The sequence below is a fragment of the Ovis canadensis genome, chromosome 18 (assembly GCF_042477335.2).
Source record: "Ovis canadensis isolate MfBH-ARS-UI-01 breed Bighorn chromosome 18, ARS-UI_OviCan_v2, whole genome shotgun sequence".
Taxonomy (NCBI): Eukaryota; Metazoa; Chordata; class Mammalia; order Artiodactyla; family Bovidae; genus Ovis; species Ovis canadensis.
In genome coordinates, this window is record NC_091262.1 from 56388927 (window position 1) to 56411566 (window position 22640).

At 40.2% G+C, this 22640-nt stretch overlaps 1 protein-coding gene across 1 annotated transcript in view; it reads left to right on the forward strand.

The window, feature by feature from the left end:
* Positions 1–22640, forward strand: part of AKAP6 (A-kinase anchoring protein 6) — a 410046-nt gene that overhangs the window by 14280 nt on the left and 373126 nt on the right. The gene's annotated exons all lie outside the window — the stretch shown is intronic.

Consider the following 22640-nt stretch of genomic DNA (forward strand, 5'->3'; position numbering starts at 1 on the left):
TCAGAAGCCTCACTGTTGATAATAATGAAATGGAGATGCTAGTAAAGAGTGCTAATAATAGAGATTTTGGCCTGGGGATCTCAAGATACAGGGAATCTTGCCCTCTCATGGCCACTTCTCTCTTCCAGGTTCCCAAAGGAAATACACACTCAGGTCAATGGTGGGCAAAAAAGCAAGGCAGATTTATACCCTAGCATTGGCCGCAAACCCCAATGTAACTTTCTAGTCAGTTAGGTGAGATCCTAAGGAGAATTCCTCTGCCTAAACTGGTTCATATCAAATGATCTACAACCAAAGACCAAACAGATTCTTGGATCTTAATGCTTAAGTGACTTATCAGATGCAGCCATCATCGTGAGGGGAAAGGACAGTTGAGGGAGCACAGGTGCCCCAAAGCCTGGAGCTGATCTAGCTCAGCCTTCTCAGGCTGGCTCAGCAAATCTGGGGCCCAGCTACTCCATAAGAGAGACTTTTCAAGAAAGGGAAGGAGAGGGGTTTTAGAGAGAAAAAACAAAAAGGCCAGAATGCCAAGGTGTCTTGGCCTCTCCCAGGCTGAGCAGGTGGGGTGATCTTCTTTCTATAGGTTCTTAGGGAGGAGAAAGCACCAAAAGGGTATCAGAGATGGCTGGGAACAAGCTTTACTGGAGTGCCAGCTGGCTGGTCTCCCCACTGTGGCAGCAGAGTGTGGTGTCCTGCCGCACATCAGTTCCTGCTGTACAGTCCCTTTAATCAGAGGAGCAGCCCTGTAGCTGGAGAAGGAAATGGCAACCCACTCCCATATTCTTGCCTAGAGAATCCCAAGGACAGAGGAGCCCGGCAGGCTACAGTCCATGTAGTCGCAAGAGTTGGACACGACTTAGTGACTAAACCACCGCCACCACCAGCCCTCTAGCTTCTCCAGATTGGAGATAGAAGGAAGTCGGGGGCTCCTCAGCAAACCTACTCTCCTCTGTTCCTGCTAATGTTGCATTTCTTCTGTGACTACCATGAGGAAATGCAGGGTTGAGTTTGCAAGGAAAGTTAACTGTTGCTCTCTAAAATCAGATCTTCCCAACCCAGGTATCGAACCCAGGGCTCCCACATTGCAGGAGGATTCTTTGCTGTTTGAGCCGCCTGCTGCTGCTGCTAAATTACGTCAGTCGTGTCCAACTCTGTGTGACCCCATAGACAGCAGCCCACCAGGGAAGCCCAATTAAGCCCAGACTCTTTCAGATTTACACAGAAAATGTGGTAAATGATAAATGAGAATGGGGGGGATGGAAATCTCCTTAGAAGACTCCACTAAAAATGCTAAGGGCATCTAAAAACAATGTGTCAACTAACTATATTTAATTGCGTCAATAGTATGCAGGTAAAAATTTAAATTTTCATTCCATATAGGAACATGAAGTTTTGTATGTCAACCAGGATTTTGTTCAGTGTAGAGAAATCCCCTGTAGGGCAGTTTACTTATTCTCATTGGAACTGCCTATTACCTTCTCACTCAAAAGGCATCTCACTGCCTCCATTTAGCTCTGTCCCACTGTGTGGTTTGTCTGCCCTGCTGAGAGTGGAGCCCTGGAGAGCAGGAAGGCAACACAGTGGTCACAGAGTAGTTAATAACATTTTAAGGGGTAAAGTGAAATTGTCTTATGTTAACTTAATTCTAGGAGTTCTGTTATTACTTTCTTTGATGCTTAGTTTATCGGGTGACTTAACCAACAGTCTCTGAATATTCTATAATAATAGAATTTTCTAATAATAAGTCTAACAATAGAGCCCTTCTGCCTTGAATCCAAAGTCAAAGAGCTCTGGTGAGTGCGCTATGGCTCTGTTGACACAAGGGTTTAGTTTTGGTCTCCCAATCTAGTTATTTAAGTTTCCCCTCTGTGTAATATTTTTTTAATTAACCAAATAAGCGTTTAGATGCATTAAAAATATTTTAAATACATGTCAGTTCTTCAGATTTCCACATTGGATCTGCAAGAAAAAAAGGGCTCTGGGTCACAGAATTTTACATGTGGAATCACAGAAAGACATCCTTGTAGAAGCAGCTCTTAAGTTAGGTGCATGTAAAGCAGACAGTCAGGCCCAGCCAGGGCAAAGCCAGCCATCTGCTGTGGGGCATCCCAGGTTGTCTTTATGCCTTGGTGAATTATTCAGTTTATTTATTATACAGTGAAAAAAAATCACAAGGATGGGAATACCATGGCCTTAAAGACCATCTTGTTGTTCAGTTGCTAAGTCATGTCTGACTCTTTGCACCCCATGGTCTACAGCATGCCAGCCTCCTCTGTCCTCCCAGAGTTTGCTCAAATTCATGTCCTTTGAGTCAGTGATACTATCTAACCATCTCATCCTCTGCCACCCTCTTTTTGTTTTGTTTTCTATCTTTCCCAGCAACAGGGTCTTTTCCAATGAGTTGTCTCTTCACATCAGGTGGCCAAAGTATTAGAGCTTCAGCATCAGTTCTTCCTATGAATATTCAGGGTTGATTTCTTTTAGGATTGACTGGTTTGATCTCCTTGTAGCTCAAGGGGCTCTCAAGAGTCTTCTCTATCACCACAATTCCAAAGCATCAATTCTTCAGTGCTCAGTCTTCTTTATGGTCCAGCCATCTGGGCACAGATAATTTCTCAATTTATGTATATCCATCACAACATTTCCTAGGAGCCCCAACTTCCTAACAGACATCTTTTGTCTCTAGTGAGCATCTCACACCAATATGCTCATTGACAAGCCCTGAATGCTTCCCCAATGCTGTCTTCCCAATTTCAGTAAAAGGCACCACTTTTTTTGCCAAGCCAGAACATGACTCCACGCCCCATGTATATGTCTGTTAGAAGTTCTAGGGATCCATCTTCAAAATATGCCCTAGATCCATTCACCTCTCCCCTACGCTACTGCTGCCACCCTGGTCAAGACACATTGCTGCTTGCCTGGGCTACTTTTAGAGCCTCTTCTACTATGTTGCAGTTTATTCTCTACATAGCAGCCATGAGATCTTTTAAACATGTAAATCAGTCATGTAACAACTCTCTTGCTTCCTATTGGCTTGTAATAAAATCCAGTTCTCTTCCTATGGGTCTGTCTTTGCCTACTTCTCTGTCTATGTCTCCTATTACTTTCCCCTTGTTTATAAAGCTCCAAGCGGATTGAAAGTTCCAAAGAAATGTTAGGCTTGTTCTTTCCTCATAGCTTTTCCTGTGTACTCTGCCTAGAAACACTCATCCTCTAGCTTGATCTGGTAGATTCTGGATCCTCATCAAATAGTGAGCCAGAGGCACAGTCCAGTTCTGATATTTGGAGGTACAAACCTGGGAGAGGGTTGAGCAGGTTTTGGGAGTGGGGTGGGACCTCTGCTATGGTTGGTGAAAGGCAAGAACAGAAAAAGGAGCTACCCTTACCTAACTTGTCTACACACCTCAAACTACCTTTCACACTGATTGTTCTAAATCTTGTCGTCATGGTCTTCTCTACCATCCTGTTGATATATAACTTAGATTAGTTGAGAGATGCTTTTGGAAAATGTTCAGAGTGGGGTTCACCCTCTAATTTTATATTAAATGTCACTTTCTCAAAGAAGCTAGTCCTGATCCTTATTCTGAAAATACTCATCTCCTCCCCCAGCAATTATCTAGTCCATTATTCAGCTTATTTTTGGTAATAGTTCTTATCATTAGCTTTAATTTCCTTATTTATTTGTTTGTATTAGTTCCAAGGACCTCAAATGTATAATTCTCCACTATATCTCTGTTGCCTAGGGCAAGGGCTGGGCATCTGCGGGTAGGTCGGTTCAGCTCCTATCTGTGGTTGGATAGATAAGTCCAAATCTGTATGGTCAGTGCCTTCTCTCCATGTAGGCAGGCTTGCTCTGGAATTAACAAGCAAGAAGCCTGCCTGGTGAGGATTGAATTAAGACAATGGCATTGGATGAATCAGGCCCAAATGCATTTGGGACATTACTCTCCCATGAGGGAGAGTCTGTGAGTGATTCAGAAATCTTGGAGATCTTGTCTGGGGAGTCTGCCTGGGAGAGTCTATTCTTTCTATAGGTAGCTGTATTGGTCTTCTTCCTACCCCACTTTCAGTTTGACTCCTCCTTTGGTAAGCATTTCAGTCAGTAAACTAGTTCAGTCAGTTCAGTCGCTCAGTCGTGTCTGACTCTTTGTGACCCCATGAATCGCAGCACGCCAGGCCTCCCTGTCCATCACCAACTCCCGGAGTTCACTCAGACTCACGTCCATCGAGTCAGTGATGCCATCCAGCTATCTCATCCTCTGTCGTCCCCTTCTCCTGCCCCCAATCCCTCCCAGCATCAAAGTCTTTTCCAATGAGTCAACTCTTCGCATGAGGTGGCCAAAGTACTGGAGCTTCAGCTTTAGCATCATTCCTTCCAAAGAAATCCCAGGGCTGATCTCCTTCAGAATGGACTGGTTGGATCTCCTTGCAGTCCAAGGGAATCTCAAGTCTTCTCCAACACCACAGTTCAAAAGCATCAATTCTTCGGCGCTCAGGCTTCTTCACAGTCCAACTCTCACATCCATACATGACTACTGGAAAAACCATAGCCTTGACTAGATGGACCTTAGTCGGCAAAGTAATGTCTCTGCTTTGAATATGTTATCTAGGTTGGTCATAACTTTTCTTCCAAGGAGTAAGCATCTTTTAATTTCATGGCTGCAATCACCATCTGCAGTGATTTTGGAGCCCCCCAAAATAAAGTCTGACACTGTTTCTACTATTTCCCCATCCATTTCCCATGAAGTGATGGGACTGGATGCCATGATCTACATTTTCTGAATGTTGAGCTTTAAGCCAACTTTTTCACTCTCCTCTTTCACTGTCATCAAGAGGCTTTTTAGTTCCTCTTCACTTTCTGCCATAAGGGTGGTGTCATCTGCATATCTGAGGTTATAGATATTTCTCCCGGCAATCTTGATTCCAGCTTGTGTTTCTTCCAGCCCAGCATTTCTCATGATGTACTCTGCATATAAGTTAAATAAACAGGGTGACAATACACAGCCTTGACATACTCCTTTTCCTATTTGGAACCAGTCTGTTGTTCCATGTCCAGTTCAAACTGTTGCTTTCTGGCCTGCATACAGATTTCTCAAGAGGCAGGTCAGGTGGTCTGGTATTCCCATCTCTTTCAGAATTTTCCACAGTTTATTGTGATCCACACAGTCAAAGGCTTTGGCATAGTCAATAAAGCAGAAATAGATGTTTTTCTGGAACTTTCTTGCTTTTCCCATGATCCAGTGGATGTTGGCAATTTGATCTCTGTTTCCTCTGCGTTTTCTAAAACCAGCTTGAACATCAGGAAGTTCACGGTTCACATATTGCTGAAGCCTGGCTTGGAGACTTTTGAGCATTACTTTGCTAGCGTGTGAGATGAGTGCAATTGTGCGATAGTTTGAGCATTCTTTGGCATTGCCTTTCTTTGGGATTGGAATGAAACTGACCTTTTCCAGTCCTGTGGCCACTGCTGAGTTTTCCAAATTTGCTGGCATATTGAGTGCAGCACTTTCACAGCATCATCTTTCAGGATTTGAAATAGCTCAACTGGAGTTCCATCACCTCCACTAGTTTTGTTTGTAGTGATGCTTTCTAAGGCCCACTTGACTTCACATTGCAGGATGTCTGGCTCTAGATGAGTGATCACACCATGGTGATTATCCAGGTCATGAAGATCTTTTTTGTACAGTTCTTGTGTGTATTCTTGCCATCTCTTCTTAATGTCTTCTGCTTCTGTTAGGTCCATACCATTTCTGTCCTTTATCGAGCCCATCTTTGCATGAAATGTTCCCTTGGTATCTCTAATTTTCTTGAAGAGATCTCTAGTCTTTCCCATTCTGTTGTTTTCCTCTATTTCTTTGCATTGATCACTGAAGAAGGCTTTCTTATCTCTTCTTGCTATTCTTTGGAACTCTGCATTCAGATGCTTATATCTTTCCTTTTCTCCTTGGCTTTTTGCTTCTCTTCTTTTCACAGCTATTTGTAAGGCCTCCCCAGACAGCCATTTTGCTTTTTTGTATTTCTTTTCCATGGGGATGGTCTTGATCCCTGTCTCCTGTACAATGTCACGAACCTCATTCCATAGTTCATCAGGCACTCTATCTATCAGATCTAGGCCCTTAAATCTATTTCTCACTTCCACTGTATAATCATAGGGATTTGATTTAGGTCATACCTGAATGGTCTAGCGGTTTTCCCTACTTTCTTCAATTTAAGTCTGAATTTGGTAATAAGTTCATGATCTGAGCCATAGTCAGCTCCTGGTCTTGTTTTTGTTGACTATATAGAGCTTCTCCATCTTTTGCTGCAGAGAATATAATCAATCTGATTTCGAGAGGCCTGAACAACTCTTTTTCTTCAAAGGTAACTAAACTTCTCTTCTAGTCATTGTGTTGATCTGAAAGTTTATTAATCAGAGACTACTCTTACCAACCTATTTCCAAGTTCTTACAGGAAGTTTTATTGTAACCCTTAGGATGAACTATAAACCACTATTATAAAGTCCCCAAAATGGGAGGGGGTGGTGGTTATTTTTCTAGAGGGTGAATTAAAAATGCCTCACCTTAAGATTAAAATATGTAATCCACATATTTTGCTTCTTAGCTTCCAGATACAATACTTAAGGAAGAAATATGAGAGGCAAGCTGAGCCATTTTTAGAAACTCTCCCCTACCCCTCCACCCTACCCCCGTTCCTTTGGATTCAGAGGCTGTTCTGTGCAGGAAAACCAGAACAAGAACCTTGAAAGGGTTTGACTATAACTGCAATTTCTGCTCTGAATGAATATATTTGGGTGCTAAATAAGCAAATTAGATACCTATGCTTCCTGATTAACAGTCATCTTAGAGAGAATATTATTTATGTTCCTGGAAGCATGATAGCAGGAAAGAGGCAAAACTTAGACTAAAAGATGTGGCTGGATGACAAGTAAAAGTCTTGAAGTGACTTTATTGGAATCAGCTCCCTAAATAACATGCTTAAGATTCTCAAAGTTAGAACGCTGAGTAGGTACTGTGTTTATAAGATGTTCTGACTGGGCTGTACCCAGACTGAGATTGTGCCTGACATGTAGAATTAAATCTAGATATGCAGTCACTGACATGGAGGGCCTGGAGGGCTTACTGGGGAAAAGGCTTGAATCCTCTCCACAGCTGGGATTCTCATATCAGATGTACCTGATGAACTGAGGACAGTGGAAGTCCTGGGATGAGGAACTCCTGGAAGGGGATTCACCTTCATCATGGGGCAAGGAATCCTCCCCAGAGCAGGGAGGGAGTGTGGTTTGTGGTAATGTGTGTTCTCAGTTCTAGAACCCCTTCTTAAGCAGCCACCACCTGGCAGCATGGGTACCCAGCAAAGGGAAAGGGCTGTGGGTATAACTTGGAGGACCTGTCTCAGCTGTCTCTGTGCCTGGGTGCTTGGGCTTCTCTCCTCCTGTTGCTCCACAGGTATAGAGGGAAAGAATATTCTCTTTCGCTTACCACCGAAGCATAACAGGTTCTACCTATGGTGGCAGAGGTTGTACTAAAGTGGCAGTTGTGGAGTCTACTGGCTGTAACAGTGAGCAACAGCCAGGGTGAATTCTTGGGTACATCCAAAACACATCATAGGGGTTTCAGAAATTCTTTATAACAGGAACTCTGAGTGGAACTAAACTTCTGACATCATAGTTTAGGGCTTAGAGGATCTGATCTTAATGTTAATAAACTGTCTGAAATATTCAATTAAAAAATTTTAAGTAGTTTTCAGTTTGTAATATTTTGTTGTTCAGTCACCAAGTTGTGTCCAACTCTTTGTAACCCCATGGACTGTAGCACACCACGCTCCTCTTTCCTCCACTATCTCCTGCCACTTACTCATTTCAATTGTGTCTGACTCTGTGCACCCCCATGGACTGTAACCTGTCAGGCTCCTCTGTCCATGGGGATTCTCCAGGCAAGAATACTGTGCTGGATTGCCATGCCATCCTCCAGGGGATCTTCCCGACCCAGGGATAGAACCCAGGTCTCCCACGTTGCAAGTGGATTCTTTACCATCTGAGCCACCAGGGAAGCCCTGGAGTTTGCTCATATTCATGTCCATTAAGTCAGTGATGCTATCAAACCATCTCATCCTCTGCCACCCCCTTCTCCTTTTGCCTTCAGTCTTTACTAGCATCAGGGTCTTTTTCAGTGAGTCAGCTCTTTGCAGTCAGGTGTCCAGTGAATTTCAGCAACAGTCCTTCCAACGTGTATTCAGTGTTGATTTCCTTTAGGATTGACTGGTTTGATCTCCTTGCAGTCCAAGAGACTCTCAAGAGTCTTCTCCAGCACCACAACATGAAAGCATCAAATCATCAGCACTCAGCCTTATTTATGGTCCAACTCTCACATCTGTACATGACTACTGGAAAAACTATAGCTTTGACTATACAGACCTTTGTCAGTGAAATGATGTCTCTGCCTTCTAATACACTGTCTTGGTTTGTCATAGCTTTCTTTCCAAGCAGCAGTTGCCTTTTAATTTCGTGGCTGTAGTCACCATCCACAGTGATTTAGAGCCCAAGAAAATAAAATCTGTCAGTGCTTCCACTTTTTCCCCTTCATTTTGCCATGAAGTGATGGGACCAGATGCCATGATCTTATTTTTTGAATGTTGAGTTTTAAACCAGCTTTTCACTCTCTTCTTTCACCCTCATGAAGAGGCTCTTTAGTTCCTCTTCACCTTCCTCCATTAGAGTGGTATCATTTGCATATCTGAGGTTGTTGATATTTCTCCTGGCAATCTTGATTCTAGCTTGTGATTCATCCAGCCTAGCATTTTGCATGATGGACTCTGCATAGAAGTTAAAAGAGGAGGGTGACAATATGCAGCTTTGACGTACTCCTTTCCCAGTTTTGAACCAGTTGGTTGTTGCATGTAAGGTACTAACTGTTGCTTCTTGACCTAAATAGAAGTTTCTCAGGAGACAGGTAGGGTGGTCTGGTATTCTCATTTCTTTAGGAATTTTCCATAGTTTGCTGTGATCACACAGTCAAAGGTTTTTCCATAGTTAATGAAGCAAATGTAGATATTTTTCTGGAATTCTCTCACCTTCTCCATGATCCAGCAGATGATAGCAATTTGATCTCTGGTTTTTCTAAATCCAGCTTGTACATCTGGAAGTTCATTGTTCACATACTGCTGAAGCCTAGCTTGAAGGATTTTGAGCATAACCTTATTGGCATGTGAAATGAGTGCAATTATACAGTAGTTGGGATATTCTTTGGCACTGCCCTTCTTTGAGATTGGAATGAAAACTGACATTTTTCAGTCCTGTGGCCACTGCTGAGTTTTTCCAAATTTGCTGGCCTATTGAGTGCATCATTTTAACAGCATCAGCTTTTAGGATTTTAAATAGCTCAGCTAGAATTCCATCACCTCCAATAGTTTTGTTCATTATAATGTTTCTTGAAGCCCACTTGACTTCACACTCCAGGATGTCTGGCTATAGATAAGTAACCACACTATCATGGTTATCTGGGTCATTAAGACCTCTGTTTTGCATAGTTCTTCTGTGTGTATTCTTGCCATTTCTTCTTAATCTCTTCTGCTTCTGTTAGGTCCTTGCCTTTTCTGTCCTCTCTTTGGTCCATTCTTGCATGAAATGTTCCCTGGATATCTCCGGTTTTCTTGAAGAGATCTCTAGTCTTTCCCATTTTATTGGTTTCCTCTTATTTCTTTGCATTGTTAACTAAAGAAGGCCTCCTTATTTTGCCTTGCTATTCTCGGGAACTCTGCATTCATCTGGGTATATCTTTCCCTTTCTCTTTTGCCTTTTGCTTCTTTTCTTTCCTCAGCTATTTGTAAAGTCTCCTCAGACAACCACTTTGCCTTCTTGGATTTCTTTTTCTTTGTAACATATCTTAAGTTAAATATACCTTAATGTAACATATCTTAAGTTAAATTTCTTTGTAACATATCTTAAGTTAAATAAGTACTAGTTTAAGATCAAAGACCAAATGTCTTTGTTTTGAGGCAAAGACACTTGCCCCAGGAGTAAATATTTTCCCTTTCACTCTTTAAATGGCTGTTTTTCAAAAAGTATATCTCAGTGCATTGCTGCTGCTGCTGCTGCTGCTGCTAAGTTGCTTCAGTCGTGTCTGACTCTGTGTGACCCCATAGACGGCAGCCCACCAGGCTTCCCCGTCCCTGGGATTCCTCAGGCAAGAACACTGGAGTGGGTTGCCATTTCCTTCTCCAATGCATGAAAGTGAAAAGCGAAAGTGGAGTCATTCAGTTGTGTCCGACTCTTCGCGACCCCATGGACTGCAGCCTGCCAGGCTCCTCTGTCCATGGGATGTTCCAGGCAAGAGTACTGGAGTGGAGTGCCATTGCCTTCTCCGTCTCAGTGCGTTAGTGGTTGTGAAATCAATTTAATGAACTAAAGAGCTGAAACTAAAGTAGAATTACATAAAGTAGGATAAATACTATTTTGTGAAACTTGGCATATATATATGAAAAGAAAAGTGAAAGTGAAGTCGCTCAGTCGTGTCTGACTCTTTGCGACCCCATGGACTGTAGCCTACCAGGCTCCTCCGTCCGTGGGTGTATATATATATGTATATATGCTTGGTCGTGATGTATAATTTATGTCTTTCTCTGAGTCAATGCCAGAACAGTTTGATAGTTACTGCTTTTTTCCCTCATATCTTTGATATGTACTTTAATTGTGCAATCTATTATGCAAGTAAGGGTAACCTGGTACCAGTTTTTGCAACTTAATTTTTTTTTTTTTTAGTATTTATATGGGATCAGATGACAACCCCAAAGCATATCCAAATCTCAGAAAATGAGAAAATGAAGCTGATTTCTATGTTTGTAGATATGAGGATGTTGAAGTTTTTTATTTTCCCAAAGCCCAGATTTGTTGCTTGAATCTTCTTTTGGCTAATGTGTCTTCCTCAGAGTGTATCTTCTCAGGGAATATGAATACTGGCTGTCAAGTGTCCTGGAAGTATGATTTCAGTAAAATGATTAACAGTGGAAAAGGTTTTCCTATTATTAATGCTTAGGTTATATAAGGACAGTTGGTATCACTGACCGTGAAAAATGAATGAAGTAACAAGACTGATGCTTTTGAACTGTGGTGTTGGAGAAGACTCTTGAGAGTCCCTTGGACTGCAAGGAGATCCAATCAGTCCATCCTAAAGGAAATCGGTCCTGAATATTCATTGGAAGGACTGATGCTGAAGTTGAAACTCCAATACTTTGGCTACCTGATGCAAAGAACTGACTCATTTGAAAAGACCCTGATGCTGGGAAAGATTGAAGGTGGGAGGAGAAGGGAATGACAGAGGATGAGATGGTTGGATGGCATCACTGACTCAATGGACACGAGTTTGAGTAAGCTCCGGGAGTTGGAGATAGACAGGGAAGCCTGGCGTGCTGTAGTCCATGGAGTTGTAAAGAGTTGGACACGACCTAGTGACTGAACTGAACTGAACAAGAGTGTTTAATGTTCAAGAAGGCTAATTTTAAATATGCAATTATGTGAAAAAAAGTCTTAGTTGTTGAGTAATTACCTCTACCCCCTGCACACATACTCTAAGTGCTAAATAAATACTTTTTGATAGTTGCATGATTAATATTTTTCATGATGATTTTGGAAGATGATCTAAAAATCTCACATCAAAAACATGTTTAATAATACATATGAATATTCTTGGTTAAGACTTGGGAAGTCTTGGGAAGGGTGACATGGAAAAAATAACTTTAGTTATTTGTGGCACATGTTGTGGAAGATCTTTGGCTATGTATGGACCTAGCCACATGTGCCTGCGTATTTAGAGCTGAGGATGGGAGGACTAATTATTGAGGTGGCCCACCAAGTTTACTAGATTGTCTAGCTGTGTAATTTTTAATTAGCGATAGTAGAATGGAAAGTGATAGTTATCACAGGCTTCCCAATTTGAAGGAAACCATAAAAACAGAGTTTAGGGAAAAGTAATAAATATCATTAATGGATTTAGAAATGAGTCCAATGAGAAAAATCTAAAGAAACCAGTATTTTGACTAGAGAAGTGTGATTGGGATCTGTTGCTTAAAAAGTAGTTTTAAAATAATGTCAGCATGAACTATCACTGAGCAACAGTAGCCATCAGTTTTTATGATCTCAGGGAGTTAGATTTTTCTAGGTGCCCAGAGGTAGGATATGAGTTAATTCTTCCCTTTCCTGGAGAGTTTTTAGTTCAATAGCATTTACTGAATGCCTGATATGTTCCAGGAGTTTTTACTTACAGTATTTTATTCAATCCTTACCTTAATCTCCTAGTAGAGATGAAGAAATTAAGTCCCAGAAATGTTAGTAGGGGATCGACCTGGGAGTCAAACAAGCTTTCAGAGCCTCAAGTCTAATATTCTTTCTACTTTAGTGCAGTGTCCTCACACCCTTCTATAGGTGTGAGAAATTTTATTGGATATAAAGTATAAGATATTAGTTCTGGTTTTCTTGTACTAGATGGTTGAGATGAATGGATGTGAGGATGGGGGCTCATGTTCTTAATTAAGAAGAAGCTTAGTATTTTAAGCTTCTTCTTAATTTAAAATATTTTGTATTTTGATTCATCGCAAGTAGGAATGTGAAATTTTAGAAGTGGGGACATAAATGAAATCCTGAAATTCCTTTGAGTAGGAGTGTTGTTCATAGATTATGAAATAGGGAGATGTTTTTCCTGTCTGTTGTTTGTTGCTCCTTTGTCCACTCTCTTCATTTCAAAATTTTCATCTCGAAGGAAGGAAACATGTGATCTAATTAAAGTGAACTGATACTAAGGTGTGAATTACTAGTATCCTAACATGGAAGTGGGTGGAGCAAGAGATGAACACCTTTATCAAAAAATGTTAAGAAATCAGTTGATTTCCAGGTATGTCATGTGTAGAGAGAGTATTTTTCATCCTTCCTTTGCAACAGAATCTCCTGAGAAGCTTTAACAAGCCCATTTCCCAGGCTGTGTTGTAGACAGTGATATCAGAGTCTGAGTTTGGACCTAGGCATCAGTACTTTTAAAGTCTCCACTAGTGGTTCCAGTGCAGAGGCTAGAGTTGACCATCCTCAAAGGAGACACTTTTGAACAGAGGGCTTTTGGATATGTCTTGCTTGTTCCATTTTTCCTTTCCTCCCAAATTGACAGCAAGAGATTTTAAATCACTAATTTAGGAGCAAAGACTCCTATGAAATGACTCTTTTGAACTTTTTCAGTTTCCCAAGTGACCTTCAGTTCAGTTCAGTCTCTCAGTCATGTCCGACTCTTTGCAACCCCATGAATCGCAGCACGCCAGGCCTCCCTGTCCATCACCAACTCCTGGAGTTTACCCAAACTCATGTCCATTGAGTCGGTGATGCCATCCAGCCATCTCATCCTCTGTCGTCCCCTTCTCCTCCTGCCCCCAATCCCTCCCAGCATCAGAGTCTTTTTCAATGAGTCAGTTCTTCTCATGAGGTGGCCAAAGTATTGGAGTTTCAGCTCCAGCGTCAGTCCTTCCAATGAACCCCCAGGACTGATCTCCTTTAGAATGGACTGGTTGAGAAACATTATAAAGAAGTAAAAATTGGGGGAAGGAAGTAACAAGTCCATGCCAGACACCAGCCCGTATGTTTTAGACGTACTCTTTTACGTTACTTAGGACTGCCCTGGGGGTCCAGTGGTTAAGATTCCGTGCTTCCAGTGCAGGGGTCACTGGTTCAATCCCTGGCTGGGGAACTAAGATCCTACATGCTATATGGTCAAAAAAAATTTTATTAAATGAATGAATGAATACACACCCATACTCATAATTGTAAGAAATGCCTCAAAATGTTATGTTACAGTCCTAACAGTGTTTACCTACAAAAGAAAAACTGAATCCAGAAAAAGTAAATGTTTCTCTCTTACTTAATTCTTACAACAAGTTTTTGAGCTAGAAATTATTCTATAGAGAAGTCCAGGCTCAGGACTGCCCACCTATAGTTGTTCAGGTTATATACAAATGGTATCTTTTGAGGTTGTGCAGTTTACTGGTATAACTTTTTGTGCTACCTTGTATAGGCCTGGGAGATAGCTTGTGCACAGGATGCTTTGAATATGCAAGATGGAAGGCCCTTTACCCTGGAGTCGAGGAATGATGAATTATGTATGTCACTGAACTTAGAGGAGACACATTTTGAAGGGCCACAAATATTTTAAATCCCTTGGTGGAGTCAGGGCTTGATATAGTAGTTATACAGACACCTACGAACAAAGAAATAACATGATAAAAACTTGGGTCTTGGCATGAATCTGTGGGTGTGTGCATAGTAATCTGGGGAGGAGAGAGATGTGATACAGTTTATGAGGATGTTCAGTAAATGACACAAAGTGGCTGGACTTGCGTGGTGGTAACAGGAAGCGAGAAACAGCCCATTAGACCAGGCTACTGCGGCAAACCAGGAAAGTAGCTGGCGAGTCAGAGGCGACTGGTTCTCTGTGTCTTTGTTTGCCCTCTTTGGGCTCAAACTAAACTGATGTAACTGTTATCACTTGCCATTAGGGCTCAGGGCTGTGTTTCTTTATACATATGTGAACAGAATAAAAAGGAATAGGATAGAAATTTCTTCTGTGTTCATTTTAGCAGCATGGCTGTTACTAGAGGGCTTTTAGTGTGAACTGCTTCTATTGTTATCAGATACTCAAACCACTAATTTTTTTCATTATTTGCATGAGGCAAATTTACCAAAATCATTGTTTAATATACATGGAATATGTGAAATGAAGATGGAAAGTGATATGCTCTTCACTCGAGGAAGAGAGAGTGAGTATAAGGTCTACTGGAGGACTGATTCATGAGGAGGGAGCTGGCCTGAGTGAAATTCCAAAGAAAGTTTTCAGTACGCATTGTAGTGTCTCTTCTTTCCAGAAACTTAAAGTCTATCAAAAGACCCAATAAAGTCATTCAAACAACAGTGTTAAGAATGGCTGCAGCTCAAACCTTCGCTACTGCAAAGGGGATTAATATTATCACATTGGCAAACGAATCCACGTCTGTAGTTTGGGGAGTTAGGTGCTACTGACAAGGTGGGGAGACTCATCCACATGACTCAGGTAGGAGACTACCTCCTTTTTGCACATATGTCTGCATCCGGGAAGAAACACAGGTGAAATGTTCTTTTAAAAAATATTTCAACTGCAGTGTTTACCTCTCTTAACCTCTGGCTGCCCTCCCAGTGAAAGTCACTCAGTCACATGCAACTCTTTGCGACCCCATGGGCTATACGGTCCATGGTATTCTCCAGGCCAGAATACTGGAGTGGGTAGTCTTTCCCTTCTCTAGAGGATCTTCCCAGCCCAGGGATGGAACCCAGGTCTCCCTTATTGCAGGTGGATTCTTTACTAGCTGAGCCACAAGGGGAGCCCAAGAATACTGGAGTAGCCTATCCCTTCTCCAGCGGATCTTCCCAACCTGGGAATCGAATTGGGGTCTCCTGCATTGCAGACAGATTCTTTACCAGCTGATCTTCCAGGGAAACCTAGGTAAAGTCTAAATGTCTGGTTGTGACCTGCAGGTTCCTTCACAATCTGGACTCAGCTGGTCTGTTGTTTCCTTTCCTGCTCCTCTGAAAACCCAGGCCCTTTCAGAAATTCATGCCTTGAAACATGGTTTCTCTCTCCCTGGAAAATCATATTACTCCTTGCCCTAAACTTCTATTTCTAGAAAAATTGCTATACATTCCCCAAGTCACAGTTAAATTAAATGTCACCTACCTGGTGAAACAGTTTTGGAGTCCAGTCTGGTCAGTCCTTGTGTTGATTGTCCCCATATTTTCCTATGGTATCTACTGTAGCATGGTGGTAGACGTAGCATCCAGTTTGGGTTATTACTGCTGTAGCTGTTACGAGGAATCCTGCTTTATTCTATTCTATAATTTTGCATCTCTGATGATACATTTGTATGACTTTAGAATCAGGACAGAAGGAAACAATCAGCATAAAATACATTTCCTTTGATTATTTTGCTGATCGGCTACAACCTGAGAAACTTAGACCTATGAATAATTAGCAGATCTTCCTCAGGGAAAGTCAGTTCACACCTATGCTAGAAGCTCTGCATGGATTAACACAGTAGTTGGCATGCATATTTCCATTTTGTCTGACCTTTGTCAAGACATCCTGAGCACTTTACACGTTATGGTTATGACTGTGGGGGGTGGGGTGGGTCCTCACTTCAAAACTCCATTGCAATTCTAAAAATAGTGTATTAAAGAACACTTAGGGATAAATCATGTTTGTAATGAAAACTTGATGTTATTAAAGGGTAGTTGTTGTAAGGAGACGTTCAAAGACAATGAGGTTTTTTTAGCTTATTTATTTGAGTTCTATACTGTATTGTGTAGTAGATGAATGTAAGATTTGTATACATGGATACACAGATACATCATTATTGTGGCAGAAACTATTTATTAAATATCCGCATGGAATTGATGATTTTGCTGGGTTCTGTTTAAATGTGTTCACTCTAGTAGGTCTTGCTAGGGTACATATAAGTTGGATTCTGGTCTTCTATAATGAATAATGAGCTAGGTAAATCAAAGTGAACCTAAATTCTGCATGGATTAGCACAGTAGTTGGCATTGTTTTGTGTGCATATAATTGCATGCTTTCCTCATTTATTTTTCTGCTTCATATGTTATTTTTTTGTATCTCTTAATTAGGTAAAGTTGAGGTGTCCATATTTTAAAAAATATTTCTTTTAAAATTTTCATAAATTAAATTGCAGATATGTAAAACTATGTTAGAAAAAAATGGTGAATTTTCTTCTCAGAGTTGGACTTTGTTTTGTTATTGTTTATTTTAGGTTTTTAAAATTCTTGGGCCTAGCTTTTCCTAAAGAGCGAAAGCAATCATATTTCTTGTCTGCCACAGGATCATAAATAAGAATAAATATTTCATATCTGTTTAATGTGGTTACCCTAAAATTCCATACATCTTTTATTTTATTTTATTTTTTTTAAGTACAAAATAATTTATTACAGTATTATATAGGTTGGCATTATTTTACAGTGAATTCTTTTGTCTCAACAATTATGAATCTAAATGTAAACAGCGTGAAGGAAAACAATTTTAATTAGAACAGTTTCTCTAAATAAAATCTCTTTTGAATTTATATCTTAAAAGGAAGTATTAATGTTACAGACATATTTATATGGTTCTGAAAAAAACGTTCAATGATGCCATTACTGTTTTCTGTACAAGACAGAACAAAAGATGCTGCTGCTGCTGCTGAGTCGCTTCAGTCACGTACGACTCTGTGCGACCCCATAGACGGCAGCCCACCAGGCTCCCCCGTCCCTGGGATTCTCCAGGCAAGAACACTGGAGTGGGTTGCCATTTCCTTCTCCATCCATACATCTTTTAAAATGCAGTTGCATAAATATGTTGCAGGTTTCCAGAAGAAATGTATTGAAGCTTAAAGCACAAGGCTATAAAGGCTATAAAAGACTATGCATTTATTTATTAGTTATCATCAAACTTAGGTTCTTTTTTAAGATTCTTTTGTTTGTTTTATTTTGATTTTTATAACATAGTCAATGATAGAAAAAAAAAATCTTATTTCAAACTGAAGCTATTTAAGAAGATGAATGTGTTTTCTTTATATCATGACCCCAGCTAGACATTGCAGCACAAATTCTACACTCATAATTCTCATTCACAACCAAAAGCCAGTGACCCAAAACCTAGCACATATCTCCTCTTTCAGCTGTAAAGCCTTACTGGATGCACTCAACCCTCACTGCTTTCTTGAGCTGTGATTTAGCAACAGTGTCCACTGTGTTGCATTCTTATTTGCTAATTTTTTCTAATTTGAAAAAAACCCTTATTTTCATATGTTCTCTATATTCTCAAACAAGTTTAAAAGCTTGCCCCTCATATTTTATTTTATTTAAAAAATGTTTTTAACAGTAGGTCCTTGTTGGTTATCTATTTTAAATATAGCAGTGTCTACATATCAATCTCAAACTCCCAGTCTAATCTTCCCACTCAAACACTTTATAAGGGAAAGTTTTCCCACTTTTTTTGGGTATAAAACTGCAACCATTTTTGGTCAGCTGATTGATTGATTGAATTCTCACATTATCATTTTATTCTTTTTAAATTTTTATTTATTTATTTTTATTATTTAACTGGTGGAAATTGCTTTACAGTGTTGTGTTGGTTTCTGCTGTACAACAACATGAATCAGTCATAATTGTATATATCTATGCCCTCCCTCTGGGGTCAGCCTCCCTCCCCTCCCCTGACCCCAGCCTGGCACCAAGCTGCGCTCGCTGTGTTAAAAAGTAACTTCCCACTATTATTTCACACACGATGGTGTATACATGTCAATGCTGCTTTCTCAGTTTGTCCCAACTTTACCTTCCCCTGCTATGTCCACAAGCCCATTCTCTGCTAGGTTCATAAGTATCATTTTTCTGGATCCTACATATTATGTTAATATGTGTTATTTGTTTTTCTCTTTCTGACTTACTTTACTCTGTACAAGAGGCTCTAGGTTCATCCACCTCACTATAAGTGACTCAAATCTGTTTCTTTTTGTTGCTGAATAATATTCCATTGTATATATGTACCGCATCTTCTTTATCCATTCATCTCTCAATGGACATCTAAGTTGTGTCCATGTTGCTGCTGCTGCTAAATCACTTCAGTCATGTCCGACTCTGTGCGACCCCATAGACGGCAGCCCACCAGGCTACCCCGTCCCTGGGATTTTCCAGGCAAGAACACTGGAGTGGGTTGCCATTTCCTTCTCCAATGCATGAAAGTGAAAAGTGAAAGTGAGGTTGCTCAGTCGTGTCCGATTCTTTGCAACCCCATGGACTGCAGTCCACCAGGCTCCTCCGTCCATGGGATTTTCCAGGCAAGAGTACTGGAGTGGCCATGTTATGGCTATTGTAAATATTGCTGCAGTGAACATTAAGGTGCATGTATCTTTTAGAATTGTGGTTTTCTCAGGAAACATGTCCAGTAGTGGGATTGCTGGGTCATAGGAGAAGGAAATGGCAACCCACTCCAGTGTTCTTGCCTGGAGAATCCCAGGTACAGGGGAGTCTGGTGGGCTGCCGTCTATGGGGTTGCGTAGAGTCGGACACAACTGAAGCAACTTAGCAGCAGCAGAGTAGATTTATTCCTAGTTTTCAAAAGAATCTCCATACTGTTTTCCATAATAACTGTATCAGTTTACGTTCCCAACAGTGCAGGCAGGTTCCCTTTTTTCCATATCCTCTCCACATTTATTGTCTGTGTACTTTTTGATGACAGCCATTCTGAAAAGTGTGAGATGATAACCTCACTGTGGCTTTGATTTCCATTTCTCCAATAATGAGCGATATTGAGCATCTTTTCATGTGTTTATCGGCCATCTGTATGCCTTCTTTGGAGAAATGTCTGTTTAGATTTTCTGCCCAATTTTTAAATTGGATTGTTTTGTTTCCCTGATACTGAGTTATATGAGCTGCTTATATATTTTGGAGATTAATCCTTTGTCAGTTGCTTCATTTGCAATTATTTTCTCCCATTCTGAGAGCTGTCTTTTCATCTTGTTTATGGTTTTCATTGCCATGCAAAAGTGTTTGTTAGGTCCCATTTGTTTATTTTTATTTCCCTTAATTTAGGAAATGGGCCAGAGAGAATCTTGCTGTGATTTATGTCAAAGAGTGTACTGCCTATGTTTCCTCTAAGAAGTATAGTTTCTGTACTTACATTTAAGTTTTTAACCCATTTTAAGTTTATTTTTGTGTATGGTGTTAGGGAGTGTTCTAGTTTCATTCTTTTGCATGTAGCTGTCCAGTTTCCCCCTATCGAAGAGGCTGTCTTTTTTTCATTGTATATTTTTGCCTCCTTTGTCAAAGATAAGATGCCCACATGTGCGTGGATTTACCTCTGGGCTTTCTATTTTGTTCCACTGGTCTATATTTCTGTTTTTGTGCAAGTATGTACTGTCTTGATGACTATAACCTTGTAGTATAGTCTGAAGTCATGACAGCTGATTCCTCCAGCTCTGTTTCTCCTTCTCAGGATTGCTTTGGCTATTTGGGGTCTTCTGTGTTTTCATACAAATTGTGAAGTTTTTTGTTCTAGTTCTGTGAAAAACACCATTGGTAATTTGATAAGGATTGCATTGAATCTGTACATTGCTTTGGGTAGTATAGTCATTTTGACAATATTGATTCTTCTAATCCAAGAACATCACATTATCATTTAAAAATTTCCCTCTGCTCTGAGTGGCATTAGCATGCCAGGGAAAACATAACTTCCTGTGGATATTTCAATGAATTAGTAAAATAGATTCATAAGCATTTTAAAATTAGTATAATTGTTCACAGAAGTTTTGGGGTTCTGCCTTGGCCAAAACAAGCAGAATTTTGTTGGAATTAACTCAGAGCAAAATTTGACTTTTTTCTTAATAAGAAGGAGACAATGAGTAGCATTAATTAAGTTCCCTTGAAAGACAAGATACTATATTGATTCTTCCGATCCATGAACATGGTATATTTCTCCATCTATTAGTGTCCTCTTTGATTTCTTTCATCAGTGTTTTATAGTTTTCTATATATAGGTCTTTAGTTTCTTTAGGTAGATATATTCCTAAGTATTTTATTCTTTTTGTTGCAATGGTAAATGGAATTGTTTTCTTAATTTCTTTTTCTACTTTCTCATTATTCGTGTATAGGAATGCAAGGGATTTCTGTGTGTTGATTTTATATCCTGCAACTTTACTATATTCATTGATGATCTCTAGTAATTTTCTGGTGGAGTCTTTAGGGTTTTCTATGTAGAGGATCATGTCATCTGCAAACAGTGATAGTTTTACTTCTTCTTTTCCAATTTGGATTCCTTTTATTTCTTTTTCTGCTCTGATTGCTGTGGCCAAAACTTCCAGAACTATGTTGAATAGTAGCGGTGAAAGTGGACACCCTTGTCTTGTTCCTGACTTTAAGGGAAATGCTTTCAATTTTTCACCATTGAGGATAATGTTTGCTGTGGGTTTGTCATATATAGCTTTTATTATGTTGAGGTATGTTCCTTCTATTCCTGCTTTCTGGAGAGTTTTTATCATAAATGGATGTTGAATTTTGTCAAAGGCCTTCTCTGCATCTATTGAGATAATCATATGGTTTTTATTTTTCAATTTGTTAATGTGGTGAATTACATTGATTGATTTGCGGATATTGAAGAATCCTTGCATCCCTGGGATAAAGCCCACTTGGTCATGGTGTATGATCTTTTTAATGTGTTGTTGGATTCTGATTGCTAGAATTTTGTTGAGGATTTTTGCATCTATGTTCATCAGTGATATTGGCCTGTAGTTTTCTTTTTTTGTGACATCTTTGTCAGGTTTTGGTATTAGGGTGATGGTGGCCTCATAGAATGAGTTTGGAAGTTTACCTTCCTCTGCAATTTTCTGGAAGAGTTTGAGGAGGAAAGCTTCTGCACAACAAAGGAAAATATAAGCAAGGTGAAAAGACAGCCTTCGGAATGGGAGAAAATAATAGCAAATGAAGCAACTGACAAACAACTAATCTCAAAAATATACAACCAACTTATGCAGCTCAACTCCAGAAAAATAAACGACCCAATCAAAAAATGGGCCAAAGAACTAAATAGACATTTCTCCAAAGAAGACATACGGATGGCTAACAAACACATGAAAAGATGCTCAACATCACTCATTATTAGAGAAATGCAAATCAAAACCACAATGAGGTACCACTTCACACCAGTCAGAATGGCTGCGATCCAAAAATCTGCAAGCAATAAATGCTGGAGAGGGTGTGGAGAAAAGGGAACCCTCCTACACTGTTGGTGGGAATGCAAACTAGTACAGCCACTATGGAGAACAGTGTGGAGATTCCTTAAAAAATTGCAAATAGAACTCCCTTATGACCCAGCAATCCCACTTCTGGGCATACACACCGAGGAAACCAGAATTGAAAGAGACACATGTACCCCAATGTTCATCGCAGCACTGTTTATAATAGCCAGGACATGGAAACAACCTAGATGTCCATCAGCAGATGAATGGATAAGAAAGCTGTGGTACATATACACAATGGAGTATTACTCAGCCGTTAAAAAGAATTCATTTGAATCAGTTCTGATGAGATGGATGAAACTGGAGCCAATTATACAGAGTGAAGTAAGCCAGAAAGAAAAACACCAATACAGTATACTAACACATATATATGGAATTTAGGAAGATGTCAATGACGACCCTGTATGCAAGTCAGGAAAAAAGACACAGATGGGTATAACGGACTTTTGGTCTCAGAGGGAGAGGGAGAGGGTGGGATGATTTGGGAGAATGGGAATTCTAACATGTATACTATCATGTAAGAATTGAATCGCCAGTCCATGTCTGACGTAGGGTGCAGCATGCTTGGGGCTGGTACATGGGGATGACCCAGAGAGATGTTGTGGGGAGGGAGGTGGGAGGGGGGGTCATGTTTGGGAACGCATGTAAGAATTAAAGATTTTAAAATTAAAAAAAAAAAAAATTAAAAAAAAAAAAAGAGATGAAGCAAGATTGGCTTTGAGTTGATAACTATTGAAGACGGGTGATGAATCCATTTCAGCTCATCACATCATGTTTTCTTCTGTATATGTTTGAAATTT